General features: G+C 39.8%; 1 protein-coding gene across 5 annotated transcripts in view; it reads right to left on the bottom strand.

The window, feature by feature from the left end:
• Positions 1 to 20,373, bottom strand: part of GHR (growth hormone receptor) — a 130,005-nt gene that overhangs the window by 106,816 nt on the left and 2,816 nt on the right. The window contains exon 1 of one of the 5 annotated variants that reach the window (XM_065739939.1): positions 19,804 to 19,822. The exons of 3 other annotated variants lie outside the window; for them this stretch is intronic. The gene's annotated coding sequence lies outside the window, so the exon portion shown is untranslated. Of the gene's footprint in view, positions 1 to 2,618; positions 2,641 to 19,803; positions 19,823 to 20,373 lie in introns of those variants that run through there. One more of the 5 variants, XM_065739938.1, reaches the window with a different exon arrangement.

Genomic DNA, 20,373 nt, shown 5'->3' on the forward strand with positions numbered 1-20,373 from the left:
CAATCAATAAATAAGTTTCAAAGAACTCTTTTAGCAAAAGCCTGGCCTAGACAGCAGGTATTACATTAACTGTCACTATCAATTAGGACTCTGTGAACAGACTTTATTTACAAAGCAAGAGTTCTGGGAATTCACTTGTGCATTAAAAGAACCTCTGTACTGCTCCAGTACGACGTCAGCAAAGCTAAGTGCTGCCTCATTAGGTGTAATGCTTCACATTTCTTAATGGAGAACATCTCTAATATTTCCAGGGAGTTCACTGTCATCATGTAGCATGGACATATGTTAACAATTTCAAAAATGAGATAAAATACTGCTTGCTCATTTTAAACTTTTTTCCTCAAAAATGCAGTATATAATAAATGAAGCACTAGTATAAACTAGACAAACACTCTCTTTGGTTATTAAATTTTGCTAGTTTTTAGCATGTTAAAATTGGCAACTACAAATGGAGAAAAAGAAGGAAGTTAAATACAGCAAAATATTTTGGCTTCTGAGAACACTATCAAATCCTCAGCTCTACTCAGACAGGCATCATCGATCAGTTGACAAGGGAAATAATCAAACATGGGAAAGATGACGGGTGTTTCTGATAAGCCAGTGACTTCTTCCCCTGCCTTACAGTGCCTCACTCAGTAGGATGCAAACATAAATTTACTAGGTCAGCTGTACTTTTTGAAAGGTTGGTCCTGATTATAAAATCTACAAGTTACTCAAACACAAAAACATTATCGCTGTGGGGACACTCAACTCAAACCCATAAAGGGACCTTATTAGCTACCACTGCTGACATGTTCTGCGCGTTATATTTTAGGTAATAAAGACACAATAGATTTGTTTGGAGGTGCAATAATATGAGTCACACATGACAAGGAGATAAACAATACTGCTCCATTACCCATGAGATGAGACAGCTTCGGAGTGTTGTCACTATTTGCACTTAGACACAAAAAAGCTTGCAAATAAAACTATCAATCTCTTTGAGGAGGAAAACAGCTTAGGTGCTGAAATTAAAAAGGAACAATAACTCTACTGCAATCAATTAAATATAATTTTATTTCTTTTTTAACAGAGGCCATTTATTGCTACCCTGAAGGTGTCTACATACTACAAAGGACAATACTGCTTTCCAGCTCAGTATCCGTATCTCTCCAACCATAAGTGGTCTTGAGAGTTGGATGGTTTAGTTGTTGCTTAAAGAAACTTTGAAACAGAAGACAAGATGATTTCTTCACTTGTAAAAGCAGCTTAACTCTGAAATTTCTGTACTTCAGTAAGGTTTGAGGAGGCTCTTTCTCCTGAAATAAGAGTTGAACTGAGAAAATTCCAGAAAGCAAATAAAACCAATGCTTATTTTAACAATTTTTTTTAATAAATAAACAAGTATGACTCAGTCCTACACAGCAGTTTTACTGCTAAGAACTTCCTGTCCCTTCCCTGCACTTGAATCATTCCCGACAAGACGGTCAAATATGCCTTTCCTTCATTATTACTGCCCAGACGTGAAATGAACTCTCTTTAGAGAGATGCATGTGTTCTCAAATCACACGAAAGACTTCAACTGTGGACTATGCATAGAACTGCTGTAGACTTTATAGCACCCACATATAGAAAATAACAAATATACACTTCAGTATCTGTAAATCATTTTGCTCACAGGTAGAAAAGGAAGGCAAAGATACCGTTTTTACTTCCTTTGTTTAACTATCTAAGGCCCTCATACAAAAACACAGTGAATGGGATTGCTTAGGAAAGTTATTTGATTTTCCAAGCACACCACAGGCATTCAAAATTCATGAGGTTGGTTTAAAACTGTGTTTAAAAATTCACTTTCTTATTTTTTCTGGGTCCTCAATCTTTAGGATTAGTGAAATCCTGTAGGCGATAAGGAAGGTTATAAACAAGCATGAGAAGTAAGATACAGGCATGCTGTGACGTGTGACATGAAATGTTTTCAAGCATGTTATAGAACTATGTGTAAGACATAATGCCTATATAGGTGCTAAATAGACATGGAAGAATATAAACGGTAAAACACAGTCAGTCTGTCTGAACAACCTAGAAATACACAGGACCGCTCCAGAAAAGGAGGCTACTCCCACAGTAAGTCATTTTTAACATTATTGTATTTCACAATATGCAAATATACAGTGTCTATTTTAAAAAGCAGCCCTCTTACTACAGTCAGTTCACTACAGCAGAAGCTCATAATTATCCATCAAAAAGACACCAGGCTTCCCTTGATTACTTGAACATAAAGGGTGAAATCACTTTTGTGTACATTCTCAACTCCTGCCCAGTTTGCAAATGTTTAATTAAATATAAATAGCATTAACTTTCTCTCCATGATTCACTTAGGAGGTTAAAAAGTTCAACTGAACATACAGTACTCATCAAAGCAGCCCGTGGTATGGAGTAATTGTATCTGAGGTGTTACAGTGAAAATAGAATGCAAATTGATTCATGTTGTACAAACAAAACATTATTCCTGAAGACAGAGCAGCTCCACCTTCAAAGTCTCCATAAAACACCCCTTATAATCTAGCACTGCCTTCTGACCTTCCCATCACCACAAAGTCAAGAAAATAACAATTGAAAAAGATAAAATAATCCAGCACCTGGATTGGGAATCCAGCCAAAACAAAGAACCAGGCTGCTATGTACAAGATCACCTTTCATCACATGCACAGTCAAGTCCAAATTTAAAGGATGAAAGAAGAGGTTATGTCCAGCAGGCGACAGGCTGGAGGGCAGGGTTACCGCCCTGCACCAGGGGAATGGGAAAGTTCGGAAGTTCAACACTGGCAAGTACTGTGATACAGCCTCTCTCAACTACCACCTTTCCACTTGTCCTACAGGCAGAAATTCCTTGTTGAGCCCCATTACCACTTTCTACCTGCCAATCTCACTCTCTAGGTATGCACTTCATGCACACATTCACTATGATAACCCAAACATGCCCCTGTGCATTGCTAAAAAAAAAGATAAATAAATCAGTATCAGCCAAGATGTCCACAATCCATCTCATCAAGCAAGCTTACAGCAAAAGCAAACCATCACCCTCAGCACAGTTTAGAAACTGCTCACACTGGGATTTCCAGTAAAGAGCCCTCTGACAGAAAGGGGATAAACAAGAAAATGTGTACAGGGATCATCCGGAAGTTTAAAGGCAAAACTGTGCTGAGTGAGAGCAATGGCCCTATGTACCCGAAAGTCAACAACTGGATTCCAAGTATTTTGGAATATGAACTCAATATTTCTTTGGTTAACAAAGTTTACAAACCTGAAGTCACGCCAGAGACAAAGAGAACATATTCATTTTGCAATAAACCTCAGGGAGAGCAAAAGCTCTTAGAAAATCTCAACATGTAGCTGAAGAAAACTGCCTGCCAGTTTAGTAGTTGTATTTGGAAATCTTTGTAAGCAACATTTAAGGCCAGAGGAGAATCTATAATGTCAGAAGCTGCCTGGCCTTAAGTTATCACCTTAAACCATTAAACAAACAAACAAGAAAACCCAACAGTGTCAGGATCTTCACTGACCACAAAGCAAACAGGACTTTGCCATGACAAAGGACAGTGCCAGAGGCAGAAGTGCTAATGCAGCAGGTGAAATCTCTTCACATCCTCAACAAAATCTGTCCTGACCACCCTTTTGTAGAAATAAAGGTGGACTTCTGTCTATTTGACTAAATCACTTGACACACTGAAGCTTGTTCTAAACCATAAAAATAAATGTAAAAAAAAAAAAGGGGCCTTAAATTGCAGAAGTGTGAAATGATTGTATCTGGGGAATTCTCATGATTCAAGATGGTTTTCATCATGTTTTACTACATGATTAAATGTTAGCATGTAGCACACTATCACTAACCCATGCAAAAAAAATAAAAAAAAAAATCGTGCCCTACAGTGGAAGAGGAGTTTGGAGTAAAACACAGACTGAGTGTGTGCCAACAGCGTGGTGTTATCTCAAAGGCACCAGTAACCCTGTAACACATAAATGGGAGCAGCACACACGTGACAGGACACTGATTGTTCCACTGTTGGGCACTGTGAACACGAAGTCACCTCTGGGCAGCTGCTCCTTGCACAGGTCACTGGAAAACCAAGGAGTGCAAAGAATTACAGCCACCAACTTCAGAAAACCTGACCTACAGAGAAAGGTTTACACATGCGCATGCAGCTTATGAAAGAAGTGAGACATACGAAATGAAGAGTGTCACTCAGTGCCTACCACTTCATTAACAGCACTGTTATAGCCACCATAATCCTTTATCTGACATTACTGTCTCGTATAATAAGAATCTGGCATTGGTAAACATTCATTTAATCTTACCATTTTCATAAGCACCATGAAAATGCTGGCATCTATATAAAAGAGAACAGGCAGTGTAACAGCAAAACCAGCTCAATAAAGATCCTTTTGGCATGATGAAAAAATTCACCTAGCTCAGTTCATACAGAAATGTAATTTAATAGACAACTGATTTTTTTTCTAGTTAATCATTACATTTTATGAAAAACAGAATAAAATGCATTTTTCATTTATTTGAGTACATGTGAAAATATCTGAACTTATGTAAACTTACTTGAAATTACTTGTGTTTAGCTGTTTACTTCTGTGGGTTTTTTTCACTAAAGTCTATTAAAAAAAAATCAGATTGCAAATTTAATTTAAAATGCTTGAGCTAGTTTTAAGCAATGAAGCTATTAGACTAATGCAACTTAAAATTATAAACTGTCTTGATTTCTTGAAACCTCTGCTTTTCTAGAATTACTATTATACTTCATCCAGTCAGCGTTGTTTGTAATGAAAAACTTCTATACTTCACTGCACTGAAAAGACTAATTGTTTTCACTCCCAATTCAATATTCAAGGATTTCTCCAATGGTCCATTCCATCACCAGTCTCAACAGGCTACATTCAAAACTTCCTTAAAATCTGAGATTTCAGGAAAATATTTTCCTTTGGCTATTTTAGCAAAGCACAAACAGGCTGTCAGGGAGCAACACATTTCAGCAGACATACATGTATTAAAAACACAAGTAATCAGCGTGTAGTGCAGTCATATGTTTATGAGTACATTCATTTTGCTGTGCATTGTAAATTACTCTGCTGACTCAAAGTGCAGTCAAAAAGGCAGCTCACCAGCCTCCCAGGCAGGTAGCTTTGTAATTCTCAGGCACAGATCAGTGAACTGCTAGCTCTGGCAATGACACTGTATTAGTGATAAATTATTGTCACCTCCGGCAAATATCTTTGCTCTTGTTTATCTTAGCAGATAGCACACACCAGGGAAATTCTGCAGATACTATTGAGGATCAAGTATTAAACTCATATGGCTGAATTTTAGGGCTATCAAAGTATACTGGTAGCTTTAGAGGCCAATAATTCACTTATTTAGTGGAGACAATATTTGATCATGAGCAAACTTCAGCAACTAAAGTCTTGGCCTAATTATGCTTCAGATTTTGAGAAAATATACAGTATCTGTGGATATTAATTCATATCAGACTAATCAAGTGTCCAATCTGCATTTACTTGCCTAACTGAAGAAATCAAGCTGTAAAACAATGAACTATATTAAATAATCTCCATGTGTTTCTACTATTCCTTTAAAGGAATAACATAAAAAATATAAAAATCATAGAATCTTTTGAGTAGGAAGAGTCCTTTAAACATTATCTAGGCCAACTCCTCTGCAACAAACAGGGACATCCACAGCTAAACCAGGCTGCTCACAGCCCCATACTGATCTTGAATGCCTCCAGGGATGGGGAACCCATTACAGCTCTGGGGCAACCTTTTCCAGTGCCTCATCACTGCCACTATATAGAACTTTATGTCTAATTTAAATCACCCCTCTTTTAGTTTGAAGCCATTTCCCCTTGCCCTATTACAAAAGATCCTGCAAAAGAACCTGTCCCCTTCTTTCTTATACCCCCCTCTTTAGATACTGAAAGGGCTCTCTCAGGTCTCCCTAGAGCCTTCTCTTCTCCAGGGAGAAGAGCCCCAGCTCCCTCAGCCTGTCCTCCTAGGGGAGGTGTTCCATCCCTTGGATCATTTCTGTGGCCCTCCTCTGGATGCATTCTAACAGGTCCACCTCTCTCCTGTACTATGAACACCACATCTGAATGCAGTACTCCAGGTGAGGTCTCAGCAGCGCGGTGTAGAGAGAGGGGCAGCATCACCTCCTTCAACCTGCTGATCACGCTTCTTTCGATGCAGCCCAGGATACAGTTGGATTTCTGGGCTGTGAAGGCACACTGCTGGCTCACGTCCAGCTTGCCATCCACTAGTACTCTCAGATCTTTTTTGGCTGGGTTGTGCTCCAACCTTACACCCCCAAGCTTGTACTGCTAAAGGTGTTGCCACAATCCAGGTGCAAGGCCTTACACTTCAATTTACTGAACCACACAAGGCTCTTCAGGGCCCACTAGGTCTTTTTGGATGGCATCCCATCCCTCAGGTGTGTCAACCAAACCACACAGCTTGGTATAATCTGAAAACTTCTGAGGGTGCACTCAGTCCCACTGTCGACGTTATTGATGTTAAAGAGCAGCAATTCCAATATTGATCTCTGTAGGACACCACTCACCACTGACCTTTATCTGGACACTGAACCACTGACCACTACACTCTGGGTGTGATCTTATGATCAGTTCCTCCATCACTGAACAGTCCCCCCATTAAATCCATATCTTTCCAATTTAGAGAGAAGGATCCTTTGGGGGACCATGTTGAAGGCCTTACTGAAGTCCAAGTAGATGACATCAGTGGCTCTTCCCTTGTCTACTGCTGCAGTTACACCACCATTAAAAGTGACAAGGTTGGTCAGGCAGGATCTGTCCTTGGTGAAGCTGTGCTGGTTATTCCTTATCATTTCCCTCTTCTATATGGCTTCTCATCGCTTCCAGGAGGATCTGCTCCATGATTTTCCCCCACTTTAAGTGAGACTGGCAGGTCAGTAACTCCCTGGGTCATCCTATCTACCTTTCATAAAAATGAGTGCCTTTTTTCCTGTTACCAGGAATTTCATCTAACCATAACTTTTCAAGTATCATCAAGAGTGGCTTGGCAACTATGTCAGCCAATTCCCTCAGGGCTCTGAGATACGTCTTGTTGGGACCTGCACTACAGTGGAAGGTGTGATAGTGTCTTCTCCTAGGACAGCAGCACGTCTATAAGCGTATTAATAAAAATTCAGTTTGGAAAGTAATACAGGAAAAAGCAGCTTAGCCTTTCTGAACATTGGTGGAGTCTCAAGAAGGACACAAGCTTCTAATAGAGATACTGCTCCCCTGGCTGCAAACCCTTAAAATGAGGGTGAGGATGTGTGGTTGCTCAGGTGCACTGCTTGCAGCTACACTCCCTGAGTTAGCTGCACCTTCCCACTTGGTGGTCAATCACTGCTTCATGCCATGACCTAGAAGTTCCTGTATGGGACTCATAAACTTATGGACATTCAGGCTCTTCAGATGGCTGTGAACCTATCTTCACTTACAGCAGGAGAGGCATCTCTCCCTTAGTTCTTACCCTCTGAACCATATGCTCAAAGGCTGTGTGTAGAACAGCTGCTAGTGAAGACCAAGTCTAAAAAGTTGTTGAATGCCTCAGCCTCCGCCTTATCTATTGTTACGAGCCTGCTTGTGTTGCTCACTAGGGAGGGTATGACCTTCTGGACTTTCCTCTTCAGGTTGATTTATCTATAGAAGCCTCCAAAGCGCAGGACATGTAAAAGATGCTTACAGTATCCTTCCTCTTCTCCTGTGAACTAAATCATCTCTGGCAAGTTAGTTACAGGAGGGACCAAATCTATTTATATTAGAAAAGCTAACTGGAAATGAACTTCACTCTTAGGTGTAGTTCAGCTATTTTTCTGTATTCATAGAAATGCAAACTACTGCAGAGCTAAAATTCTGGAGATGTGTAATAATATTCAGGATTAAATAGAAACCTTGATCTCTTAATTAAAAACATACATCAAAATACAAAAATAACAAGCTTGTGATGTTCCTCAAACACACCAGGCACCATTATGTCTTACTTCCTAACTGCTGCTGCATCTGTCTATCCCAGCTTGACTAAAACTTTTCTCTGATGACAATGTACTGCTTGTAGATTGTGGAAACACAAGCCTGGCTATCTTGAAGGATCCTGCAACAGCTGTAAAGAAAGTAGATTTCAGTACCCCTTTCTGACCAGTGCATGTGGCCCCGAATAACAGAATGCTCAACAATCAGGATGAAAGAAGTTGTTGTCCCTTTATTTCATTAGATGAGTTTCTTGATTCAAAATGCAAATTGATTCACCTTATATTCACACAATGATTTGTGCTGACACTGGCAAAGAGTGGTAACCAGGAACCTTTGTGGGAAGGAGCACAGCCACATTCCCCAGGGTTATAAGAGGTCTGACTCGGCTTGTCTTGGCTTTGCTTGCCTTGACCAGGCAGGAGATCGCATTCTCAAGTAGGAGAGCAGCTCTGAGCAGTAGCACACATTGCTGCCTCCACTGATGCCCCATTCTTTCATTTTTGAAACTATCCCAACCAGAAATAAACTCAACAAAGCTGTGTCCATCTTAGCTGGTGACTGTGAAGAGAGAGCTTCAGATTCAGAAACTGCAACTCTCTTGAGAATTAATAGGCTTTTCAGCAAATCATCAGCACAGTCAAGTTGTCAGCTGACAGAAAAGAAAGAGAAAAAAAAAATCCTATGAAGCAAAGGGAAGCCCAGTTGGGAAACTGAATTTTTCATTGATACAGTTTCTATATCACTAGCTTCAGGAGAGTTACTATAGCTTGCTGACTGTACATCAAGAGTCAAAACTGTTAATCTGCTTCTTCATAAACTGAATGTGAAGATCACGATTTCCTTTCATAGAGCAAGCTACAGTATTAAAAATACCTGTAGGGAAAAATCACCCAGACTTCAAGTCAGCGCTACAACCTTAATGAATGTGCTGCCATTCAACAAGACCTGGACAAACTGAAGAGTTGGACAAGGAGGAACATTGTGAGGTTTCACAAGTGTATGGTCTTGAAAGTGAGAAGGAAAAACGGCATGCAACAGTACAGGTTAGGGGCTGACTTGCTGGAAGGAGCTCTGCAGAGAAGGACCTGGCTGTTCCGGTGGACAGCAAGTTGGCCATGAGACAGCAGTGTGCCCTGGTGGCCAAAAAGGGCACACTGTATTTATGAATCTTGGGGTGCATTTAAAAAAAAAAAAGTGGTCAGTAGGTCAAGGGAAGTGATCCTCCACCTCTATTCAGCTCTGGTATGTCCAGTTCTAGGCAGACCAGTTAAAAAAAAGACAGGGATCTCCTAAGAGTCCAGAGGAGGGCCACAAAGATAATAAAGAGCCTGGAGCATCTCCAGTAAGAGGAAAGACTGAGTTACCTGGCTCTGCTCGGACTGGTGAAAAGACTCATGGGGAATCTAATTAAGGTTTATAAATACCTAAAGGGAGCTGGGAGGCAAAGAGATTAAATCAGGTTCTCAGTGGCATGCAGAACATGGGTACATGTGGAAGAACTTCTTTATGGTAAGGGTGATGGAGCACTGAAACAGGTTGCCCAGAGAGGTTAAGGAGTCTCCTGTGAAGATATTCAAGACCTGTCTGGACACTTATCTGTATGACCTATTGTAGAGAATCTGCTTTAGCTGGGGGGTTGGACTCAATGCTCTTGAGGTCTCTTCCAACCCCCTTCCAACCCAGATTCTGTGATTCTGTGAAAAAAAGCCTCTGAAAATAACCAAATATGCTTGATGACTAATTTCCAGTTATGAAATGAAACAGTCTCATTCTTTCAAAACAAAGGAGCTACTGATAATAAGAGACAAAGCAAGGAACAAAATAATATGTTTGCACTTATTTCTCCCAATAGTTTTCCACCTCAGAGAGCCCACAGAATACTTTTTTTTTTTTTTTTAATCTGCAGTTATGAAAGCATTTCAGCTGTGTCTTTAAAAAAAAAATCAAATATATTTTTCTGTCTACAGAATACCCAAGAACATGCCAGAAAGTAATTAGGAATGACAAGCATATAATGACATGTGAGCTGAAAGTATTCTGTTTTTAGTCTGGAAAATAAAACACTTAACAATGGATATGGAATGCATTTGCTCTAGCTCCTTTATGCATAGCTGACTTGACTAATTTGAAACATAAGAGAATGTGTGCCAATCCACTTCTCAGGAAGAGTTCAAACGATGGATAAACGTAAAACAGGAAAAGGAAGAGGACCAGAACAACGATACCAAATGCTTATATTAATTTTGCAAAGAAAGAACCAGCATCTCCAAGGGCCTAGGAATAATTTCCTAAAAAAGACCAGTTTGAACTTGAGGCCTGCCAGATTCCTGTCACTTCCAAACAGATAATTCTGGCCTTTCTGAGTTTGGTGAAGAAATGATCATTTTGTGCAGATAAATCACCATCTGGCAAAGATCACAGATATAAATTATTTTTATATGCAGGTATCTGCTAACATCATTCAGTTTAATTTTTCTGGATTTATAAAAATCACTGTTTAATAAAAAATTGATATTGTAATCTGAATTTTTGGACAGTATGTTGGATTTTGAGCAAATGTCTAGTGTACTAGTACACCAAGGAAAATGTTAGAACAAGTAATTTCTTTAGTGAGCAACAGGTGCCAAGGTTTTATGATTTCTGTTATCAGTATTCCACATCATAACATCATGTAGAGCACTGTGCGCTAAAGAGTTAATGCTCCAGTTGCATGGATCATCAATAGTTGTGGGTATGTCTGTCTCAGAAGAGAATAACTATGCACCCCAGAGGCCTTACCTTACTTTGTGCCTGTTTCCCTTTCGGAGAGAAAGATAGAACTATTGGCAAGTCACAAGATGCCTCTTTTTTTCCCTTTTGGATCTTCCCAGGAGCATGTGCACGCCCTAGCCATCTTGCCTTCAGTGTTAGAGTAAGGCCTTCAGTTTTTGGACGCTCACTTTATTTGATTTATTAGCTTCAATTCCAATTATATTGTATTATATTGTGTTATTTTTCATTCTGATATCTTATTTAGTAAATTACTTCTCCTCCTCAGATTGTTGCCACTTGCCTTGTTTTAAGGCCTATCTCCCTACACTTTCCCCTTTTTCCCCTTTCCCCTTCCTGGAGCATGGGTCTGTGGGTGCCCCTGCCCCATTCGTCACAGACCTGGATGAACTGGCCTTTAAACTGTTGAGAACAGGACATATCTATTGACACCCCTGACTAGAAACTTTCCCATAAATCTTACCAGAAGCAGTTACCTAAGTTCAACTTACTGATCAACAATCCAGAAAGGTTTTATGATGGAGAAAAAATTTCTTTTCATCATACAACTTGGCAGCAATAGGTTATCCAATACATATCTGTCCCAAATAATGCTGTCAGCGTACTTCAATTACTGAGCAAAGTAGCTGTGAAGGATATTACTGTCCTGTGCCTCACAAGGCAGGCATGCTGCCAACTGGGTCATACAGTAATCAACAAACCAGGTTTCAGAAAGGATGCTGGATTTCTCCTAACTGCACATACCATTGAAACAATTGTATTTTCTCTGCATAGTGCTGAAATTTCACTTATTTGTTAACAAACTGTTCAAGAGGGTCTGATCAGCAATAAGATAACTTTAACAGCCAGATTTCATATTTTGTCATGCATCTTTAACTCATGTAAATCTTTCAGTTCATACTACTGCCAGAGAATGGCTTGAACAAAAGGAATAGTCTGTTTATAGGCACCCTGCAATCTTGGGTTGGGTACATTATCCTTGAAATACAAGAAGAACCTGGCTTATTACAAACACAAGTCTGCACAAAACAGCACAAAACATTCAAAACAATACTGGAAGACTTATCAAGTACCCTCTTGTTCTAGAGAAACGAAAACAAAAAACAAAACTGCTGTAGTGGTTCTGGCATGATTTGGAAACCAGCACCAAGAACACAGCACTCTGAAAGTTCACATCTGGCAGAGGTCTTTCTGAGCTTGCTGCTGAGCCATCTATACATGCAAGGCCGGGAACATGGCTATGTTCCTAGCCACAAGAAACATATCACTTCCAGGAGCTACTGCTTGGGAAATGCAGACCAAGACTTTCACTCTATTCCTACAGTCTGTTCCACAGTCCTTCCTTCACAGCTACATTAAATTCCCCAATAAAAGACAGTATATGGATTCCCATAGCTAACAGAAAAGACGAGGAACACCTTATTCATAAGCATCTTTACTATCTGCTTACTTGTCACCCAAGTTATAGGGTAGTCTGCAGAGTATTAATACACTCTTAGAACAACTGGTCTGGTACTGACTTTGAGTAATTCCAGAAAATGCATTCCTTCAGTGGTGGCTGTTCTCTCTCAATCAGCATCAGCATCTGGCAACAAGTGATTCCACTGAGTAATCCTGGCAAAAATTGTTTTGAATTTTCTTCACAACCTCTCGGTGCCTGACTGTACTAATAACTGAAGATCAAACGGCACTGCACTGTTCTGGGTGCTCCTGGCCCCACGATAATTACTCTAATGGTCTGTGTGGTTTGGGTTGTGTTTTTTTTTTTTTTTAACTTTTTCAATGTTTTCTTAAATGTACTACAACTAATGTGACTCTTCTATTCAGTTCCTTGCTGGTAATGAGAGAAAGAGCAGCCAACATTTAACACACATAGATAGGTCTTTCAGACAAATAATGACCAGAAATACTAACATTACATAAAACATAGACTAAGTTTGTAATGGTATCCGCAGAAAATTCCCTACCTATAACTCAGTATTGTCCTGCTTCGCACTTCAGAAAGGAGTTACCAAGACAGTTTTGAATCCACTATCCTTCACATACCAGATTCAACCAGTCTCAAAGAAAAAGTCAAAAGAACATGAGCAATTCTGCTCATTTTTACTATTTTGAGTGACAAAACAACATAATAAATCCTGTACTAATAACAATAAATCTTCTGTACTAACTGAAGCACTCTGCTAAGGTTGTATGGTAAAATTAGTAGAGGTCAAAAGCCAAGGACCAAAGCCAAAGCCGACAAAAAGTAACTATAATGCAGAATATCCAAAAACGTCAGTGCTGTTCACTCAGAAGTATATACACTCCATCTTTGATCAATTGTGCTAGAAGTGCTTTCTACTCTTCACATCTTAGTCCCTTAATGTACCCCAAACAGCTTATGCAACTTGAATCAATGCTAGCCTGGAAGAATCATTATGAGTCAAATGTGCTTTTAGTGCTTTTTGTTGTTGTTGCTTTTCAAGCATCTGAATTTCTTTGTTATTAATTTATTGTGTTATTATTGCACCTACAAATGGTTGCTGGGTAGCTGTGCTAAAAACTACACAAATAGAACAAAATGCCTAACATTCATCTTTCCTTCATCTTCCAGAAGACACCTTAATTATGTCCTGTAATTGCTGTAATGAATGCAGTTGCTTGTTTCTGGCTTCCTGCTGTTCTTTCTGAGTTAGTTTCCACCTACAGCAGTGCCACACCTACATCAGTTTCTGCAGCTTTACTCTCTTTGGGTCCCTTAACACGTGGGCTTCATCGTCTGCTCCTTCTCCTATACCGGCACTACAGGAAACTAGCTACTGAATTCATATGCATATTCCAATACAGGCTTCAATTTCTGCTCGTCAAGCCAGAGAGAGTAGCAGAGAAGGAGCACAAGGCAGCTACATTTGTGGAGTGCTGAATGGGCAATTGAAGCCAAGGCTGCCTCTTCCTTCTGCTGTGCACAGCTCAGCACTTTCCCAGAACTGGCTTCTCTGTGTACTGTCTGGAATCACTCCACAAACCACAGCTTGCAAACAACTGCACGGCTTCTGTCCTGGAATTTTAATAACATTTTTTAAAAGTACCTATTTGTATTGTTAAGATACAGAGTAATCAGAGCATCTAATATTTAGAAAATGCCAATCCACTAAAATACTAAGCAAAACCCCAAACATAAGATTTTGTCACTGCCCTCCAGAGCAATCCTTCCAAAACACAACGGTGTGACGAGAACTAGAGATCACTCATTTGTCCTATGAAAGAGCCTCCTGTTGGTCTTCCACACATTCTCTACGTCATGTAATTCAGAAAATCATACCAATCCTTAAAGTTTGCTGTCAGTCAGATGAGCTAGAATAAATAAAGTGACTTAGCTCTGAATACTAAATATAACCAAACATGCAGCTCAGTGTGGATTGTGTACAGTAAGAAAATACACAATTAATGACTCGGATGCATTTTTCTTCTTTTTTGAGTGTTCTATTAAAAACATGCTAAAATTTGACTTGATGCTCAATAAGCTGGAGGTGACCATTCTAGTTCTTTGTCAATTACTTAATACGACTGCTTAAAAACAATAAGAAGATAACAAAATCATCAAGGGAAGCCCCTGCAAGTAATCTGCCTTCTTCCTCATGGTCAATATTGACAATGACACAACAGAATTTAAATGTGTTTCTTCCTCAGCATGCTCCTTTTTTCCCTGTCAGATCAGCTGATGGTAGCTTTTCAACAGCAGAAAACTCAGAGGGCCTAATTAATTTCACCTTAGTAGGCTACACAGGGTTTCAACCTACACAGCCTATGAAAATTGACAATAGAAAAACCGTTTGAATATGCTGCATTATAAATATAAGAAATTTATAAGACTTTGTATCCCAGCTAGTTTTAGGGTTCTAAATTAAATTTAAAAATTACTTGTTTAAGCAAATTAAGCACTCCGCTGAACCAGCTGACCAAAGGTTGTAGTCTGTGGCTCCAGGGGCAAAGGAGCCTGGCCACACCTCATGAAACAAGATAAAAAGAAGCAGGAATTTCAGGCTGGCTGTCCTAAAGATCCATAAGCCAAAGCCAAGGACATGTGAATACAAATGCATGTACTTCTTGTGGTAATTTTCAAGACACCTGGTCAGTACAGATGCTTGAGACACAGGGACTGGTTTTGCCTGTAAGGGTGCACTTTTGCTTCATTTGAACAGCATTACTTCATAGTCTCTCAACAGACAGGGCTCCTTGGCAAGAGCACTCTAAATTCAGCTGAAAAAAAAATCCATACACTAATAACTAACTGGTGAGAGATGTCTGTTTCAGTATTAAAAACAAGCAATGACAGTCATTCATTTTTATTGACATCTTAGGAAATAAATTGAAAATTGCAATATAAACAAACAAACAGTACCAACTGCTCACATATAAAATTATTCGGTGAGAGACATCACTCGTTTGATGCAAAAATACCATCTTTCAGCTCTTTGTGTTTTGTTACAATGCTGTAAAACACAGCAACCAACATGTCACTTGGAAAGCACAGAAGTGCAAGCCTCTGGCAAAACAAACATTTTACTCATCCCACAGATCTGGAATAATCTCTGTAATAGTAAAAAATCAAAATGAAAATATACTTCTGCATGTAATTCAAATTACATTAAAGTTTTTAGATAATCTTGATGTGTTTTACTTTTTTGTTGTTTAAAGACATCTCAAATACTCTTACATTGCTACACATGGTCTTAAACAAGCCTTTCTGATTACTGGTCATGTTCTGTCCAGTTTTTACCTTAAGGCAGTACAACAGAAGAGCACAGACTCTGTAACTTCAATCTTTTCAGCATCATCCAAAAATTACCCAAGTTTCCATTTGATCTTTCTGCTTAAACATTTTCCCCTTTGTTTAAGAAAGTATCCACAGTCTATAATCAGCATCTTTGTCCTTTATTCCCTCACCCCATATAACTGCTTCTCCTTCTCTGTATGTTTTCACAAACTAAAGCACATGCAAGACATGTTCACACCCTGTGGAAAACTTCTTCCTCTTCTACTCCAAGATCTCTTGTGGTTAAATAGGCATTCGTGTTCCTTAGGCCTGAAATAACATTAAAGCAATAGGCCAAGATTTGAAGTATTTCCGAAATTCATACATTTGTATACAATACAGTGTGACTACAGAAGCTTCTGGACATAGGTTTTTGTTCTGTTGTTCAGTGTTAGAGGGAAAGATTAATGAATATCATGACAAGAGCCTTTCTTCCTAAATCCTGCAGTCTTCCTTCCTGATGGATGAACTTTTTATTTATATTGGATCCATAAAGCACCCATTGGCTTTTACAGAGAAAGCCCTCAGTATGCAGTAGTAGAAAAATAGAGGAAAAGGGACCTGCGATGATTTTCACAAATATTTTTGTTACTTTAGTAAAATATTAACTTACTTATAATATGAAAAAAGCAATACAGCAGACTACAATAAATGCACAGGCTCAATAATAAATGACATTACCTTTCCTGTAAGGGCATTATATGCATTCACCTATGTCACAAGTTGATTCAAAGATACAAGCAAAGACTGTATTTCTTACCTCTCTTGTACATCCACGTGACAGCCATGGCTTACAGTTACATACACTAAACCTGAAACATCAGTGGTGTACAAAGGTTCCTCATGTATATACTGCTGTCTTCTTCGCTAAGACATAAATTACACAGGCTTCCTTTACCACTTAAACAGGTAAATGCCACTTTGCTTAATGACTGACTGGCACACCTCCAGTCAGCCAAAGCCTTAAGAGCAATCAAGCAGTACTCTTACATATCTGTACATGCTTTGTGGTGGGTGCACGACACATCACTGAAGAAGAGTGCCTGAACCCAGCTGAATCAAGGATGTTCACTCTCTTAAAGCCACCTACTATGTCAAGGAAAGTGGCTATCCAAGCAAAATACTTTAACTAAGAACGAGCAGTGAGGAGGCACAGGCTGCTTCTTAGGAAAGTAAATGCTTTTTGTGAAATGGCTTTGAACTGATGTGGCCAGCTACATTAAATACACCCTGGTGCTGGACAACAGAGGAGTTCAGCTCATGGTCCTGTTAAAACAGCCCTCCTCCCAGACTGTTCACAGTTTGAGGCAGCAGCTGCTCCACACAGCACAGGCTGTCCTACACTGCATGCTGGCAGTGACCCCATCACATAACTAGCACACAGTGCTGCCAACACCAGCACCCTGAGACTCAGTGCACTGCCCAGAGCTCAGAAATGGTGTGAAACTCTATCTCAATCTCAGCCTACTCCCCCTGCAGTAACAGACAGCGGCAGCACAGAGAGTCCATCTGTGCACCATGGACCAGCAGGTTAGCACTCTCTGCCTGGTTCAAGCACACATCAAGCCTGAAAAGTTTTGGCTGTGTTTGTTTCAGTAACATGTGCAGATGAGCCAGGAACTTCTGCACAAGAATTCAGGAATAAAAGGCAGCATTCCCCACAGCACACTGCAAATCAATCCTTATGGTGGCTCAACTCGCTGTGTGAGTATGGAGCTACAATGTGCTCTACAAGTGTCAGGAATCAACCTGGATGGATAAAGCCCCACAGAAACCAGAGCTCACAAGGCTTGTCCTGTGCATGCTCAGAGCTACAGACTGGTGTGTGGAGCTGCAGAACCCTGGCCATGCTTTGTTCAGTTCTGCTTACTTAACATTTGACTCAGCCATTAGAGCTGCTCCATGCTTGAGTTCACACTGCTGCAGTCATTCCAAAAGCCACGGGGCTGAGCATTTCTTTATAAGCACAATCTTCATACCATTCCCTGGACTTATCTTTTGTTCATACTAAGATACCGAAGGATTCCTTTTCCTATGATTACGATCAGCAATCAAGTGCGGTGACAGAAGTGATGAACCAGCCTAATTGGTTTCCTCCTCTTGATCGTTATCCCAGAAGACTTTCCTTATTCCAAGCACTATTGGTAAAGCTTGGTTCCATATGTCACCATGCTCACGCTTTTTCAAGTTGTGCAATGCAATGACAAGGACCGTGATCTAGAAGGAATTCTGCGTTTTTATTTCTTCACATCTTTTTTACAGAGTCACATAAAGTGACAAGTAATCTCTTTAACAGTCAAAACAGCAGACAGTTTGAGCTCTTCTGGATGAAAACAGTATACCAGACATCACTCAAAATAATTACAAGTGATAAAGTAGGTTCACAACATTCTTTGTGATCAAACACAATTTAACAAGCATTCAGGAGCAGTTTCAAACAATATTTGTAGTCATGCAATAAAGCCCAGTGTATCAATCCACTCTCAGGGCAATGCTGATGAATTCCTATATATGCATGAGAAACACAGGCAAATAAAAGAAAAAAGAACATGAAATACAGCAGAAATCTGGCTGCTACCTGGATACTTGAAAGCAGCTGGGCATTCTGATAAGGCACGTAGTTTGTGAAGTTAAGCAAAAACTGACAAGCATGCTCATTTAATTGAGACAGCTAAAACAAAATTTGTTAGTCCTTTTGGTCTGTTTATCCCACTCTACAGCCAGACCCTTTTCATCCAATCCTCACACTCCAGTAGGCACAGAAGGAATTGTGTGGATGTATCAGTAAGGTTGAGACAAGCACAGAATAAACACAAAACGGTTGCATCCTGGACAGTCACACAGGCGTCTGTTCACAAAACTGAGTAACGTTCATATGATTTCTACTTACAAATTACCAACAATGCATTTTGTGATGTATGGGATTAGACAGTGAGTCTTCATGGACCCAATATTTCAGAGGTGCAGCCAGTTTTCAAGGCTAGAAACAGCTGTTAGATGTTTCCACCTAGATAAGAGCAAGTAAAAAAAATACTTCTCCTCAAATTCCAGGCTGGCCAGACATGCACTCTCACAGCTACAAAAGCTGAAATACAGAGTGCATCCCAGGGCTGCAGAGCCACAATTATCTGGGTACAAACAGATTGACCCTTAGCACTGTGCTGGAACACCCCTTGACAATAGGACAGGATTTGTTTTTTCTCTTACTGAAGGGTCAAGTTTTACCAATCTTATTTTCTCCCGAGGCAGTAAATCTTCAAGAACAAATTAAGCACTTGAATGATGCAACACGATGGCAAGGAGACCAAGTTGTTATTAATAACCTACTGCTTTCCAACTAACCCACAGAGTTATGTGTTAGCTGCTGACAAACTTGTATTGCACAAAATTACCCCGTGGAGCATACGAAATATGACTTTATGTTTGGACTGACTACCGGTAAACTGAGTCTGAAGACTGCAATGGACTTACAGCTTTTCAAGATCTATACATTAATTAGCTCCATATTATTGTTCAATGTTTAAATGGTACCCAAAAGTAACTGATTATTCATACTTGTGTCATATCTGTTCTAGGACTTCATGCATAATCTTCTTACATGATCAGAGACAGAAACAATTTACTTTAATGACTTAAAGCCAGTGAAGCATCTTCACTTCATACACTATAATCTTCATTTCCCACGTTCTACACTACACAGACATCTGTGCTTGATCCGCAGGCTTAACAGGTCTAGCACTACCATACCCTAACTGTGCATCTCTGTAGGACTATAGAAAAGGTGAGACAGGAAAGGGTAATCCTTCCCCACCAGAGGAATAAGCAGTGACTATTTTCTTAATGCAGAGGTTGATATTTTATCCCTAAGCTTTCCAGAGCTACACCTCTTCCCATTTATACTCCCCATGCAGAGTTTGTTCTTTATCTCCAGAGCTCTCCACAGAGACCCATTCTCTGTCCTCTGCCCATACCACCACATTCTCACACCATGCATTCCTTCTGTAAAGGGGCAAAGGCCATTCTGCAGAGTTCACTGCAATACATGGAAAAGTAACATGCCCAAAGAGCACAAGGTCACATGGCTGAGCATGATTTAGAAGACAGATATCTACATCATGGCAGGTATGACTAGCCAAACTTATGGAGCTTTAAAACTCTTAAGTGAAGAGTGCTTGATTATTTCTACAAGCATTTACTTACTGACTACACACATCAGCAATCATCAGTGCTTGAAGCTCAATACTGGGCAACACTTTCTCACAGCCACTTCTTCATAACACTGCGCCTATGAAATACTCAGAACTCCACTTTGTTCAGATAAGAAATTAAGTCCCATCCTACTGCAAAACACATCACTGTGAAGTGCTTCTGAAGCTTTGTTAACAAAGAAAAAAAAAGTTTCTGGTGATGAATTTCCAACCACATATCCAATAAAATGCCATGCTTAGGAGTATTTTCATTTCATATCTGCAGCACATGTGACACAGCAAACAGCCATCTGTCTAGAAACAGCCCTTAAGAATTTATTTGGAAAATTTATGTCTCACACACCAAGAATCATCTCCTGGGTAAGTCAATACTAATTACATCCCCCATGAATTAAAATGATGTGTAAAACAAGCACCCACCTCACACCAAGAAGTCAGCTCAGGATTTGTAAACAGCAAAGAAAGATTTCCCGTGTGATAAACCATAGTAGCACAGAGTGTTCCTTCAAGTCCTGACATAAATCTGGTATCTTGTTGCGTTAGCTTCTCGCCTTTGCCACTG

This window comes from Cyrtonyx montezumae, unplaced genomic scaffold (genome assembly GCF_038088225.1).
Source record: "Cyrtonyx montezumae isolate F1298 unplaced genomic scaffold, pur_monq_1.0 scaffold_25, whole genome shotgun sequence".
NCBI lineage: Eukaryota > Metazoa > Chordata > Aves > Galliformes > Odontophoridae > Cyrtonyx > Cyrtonyx montezumae.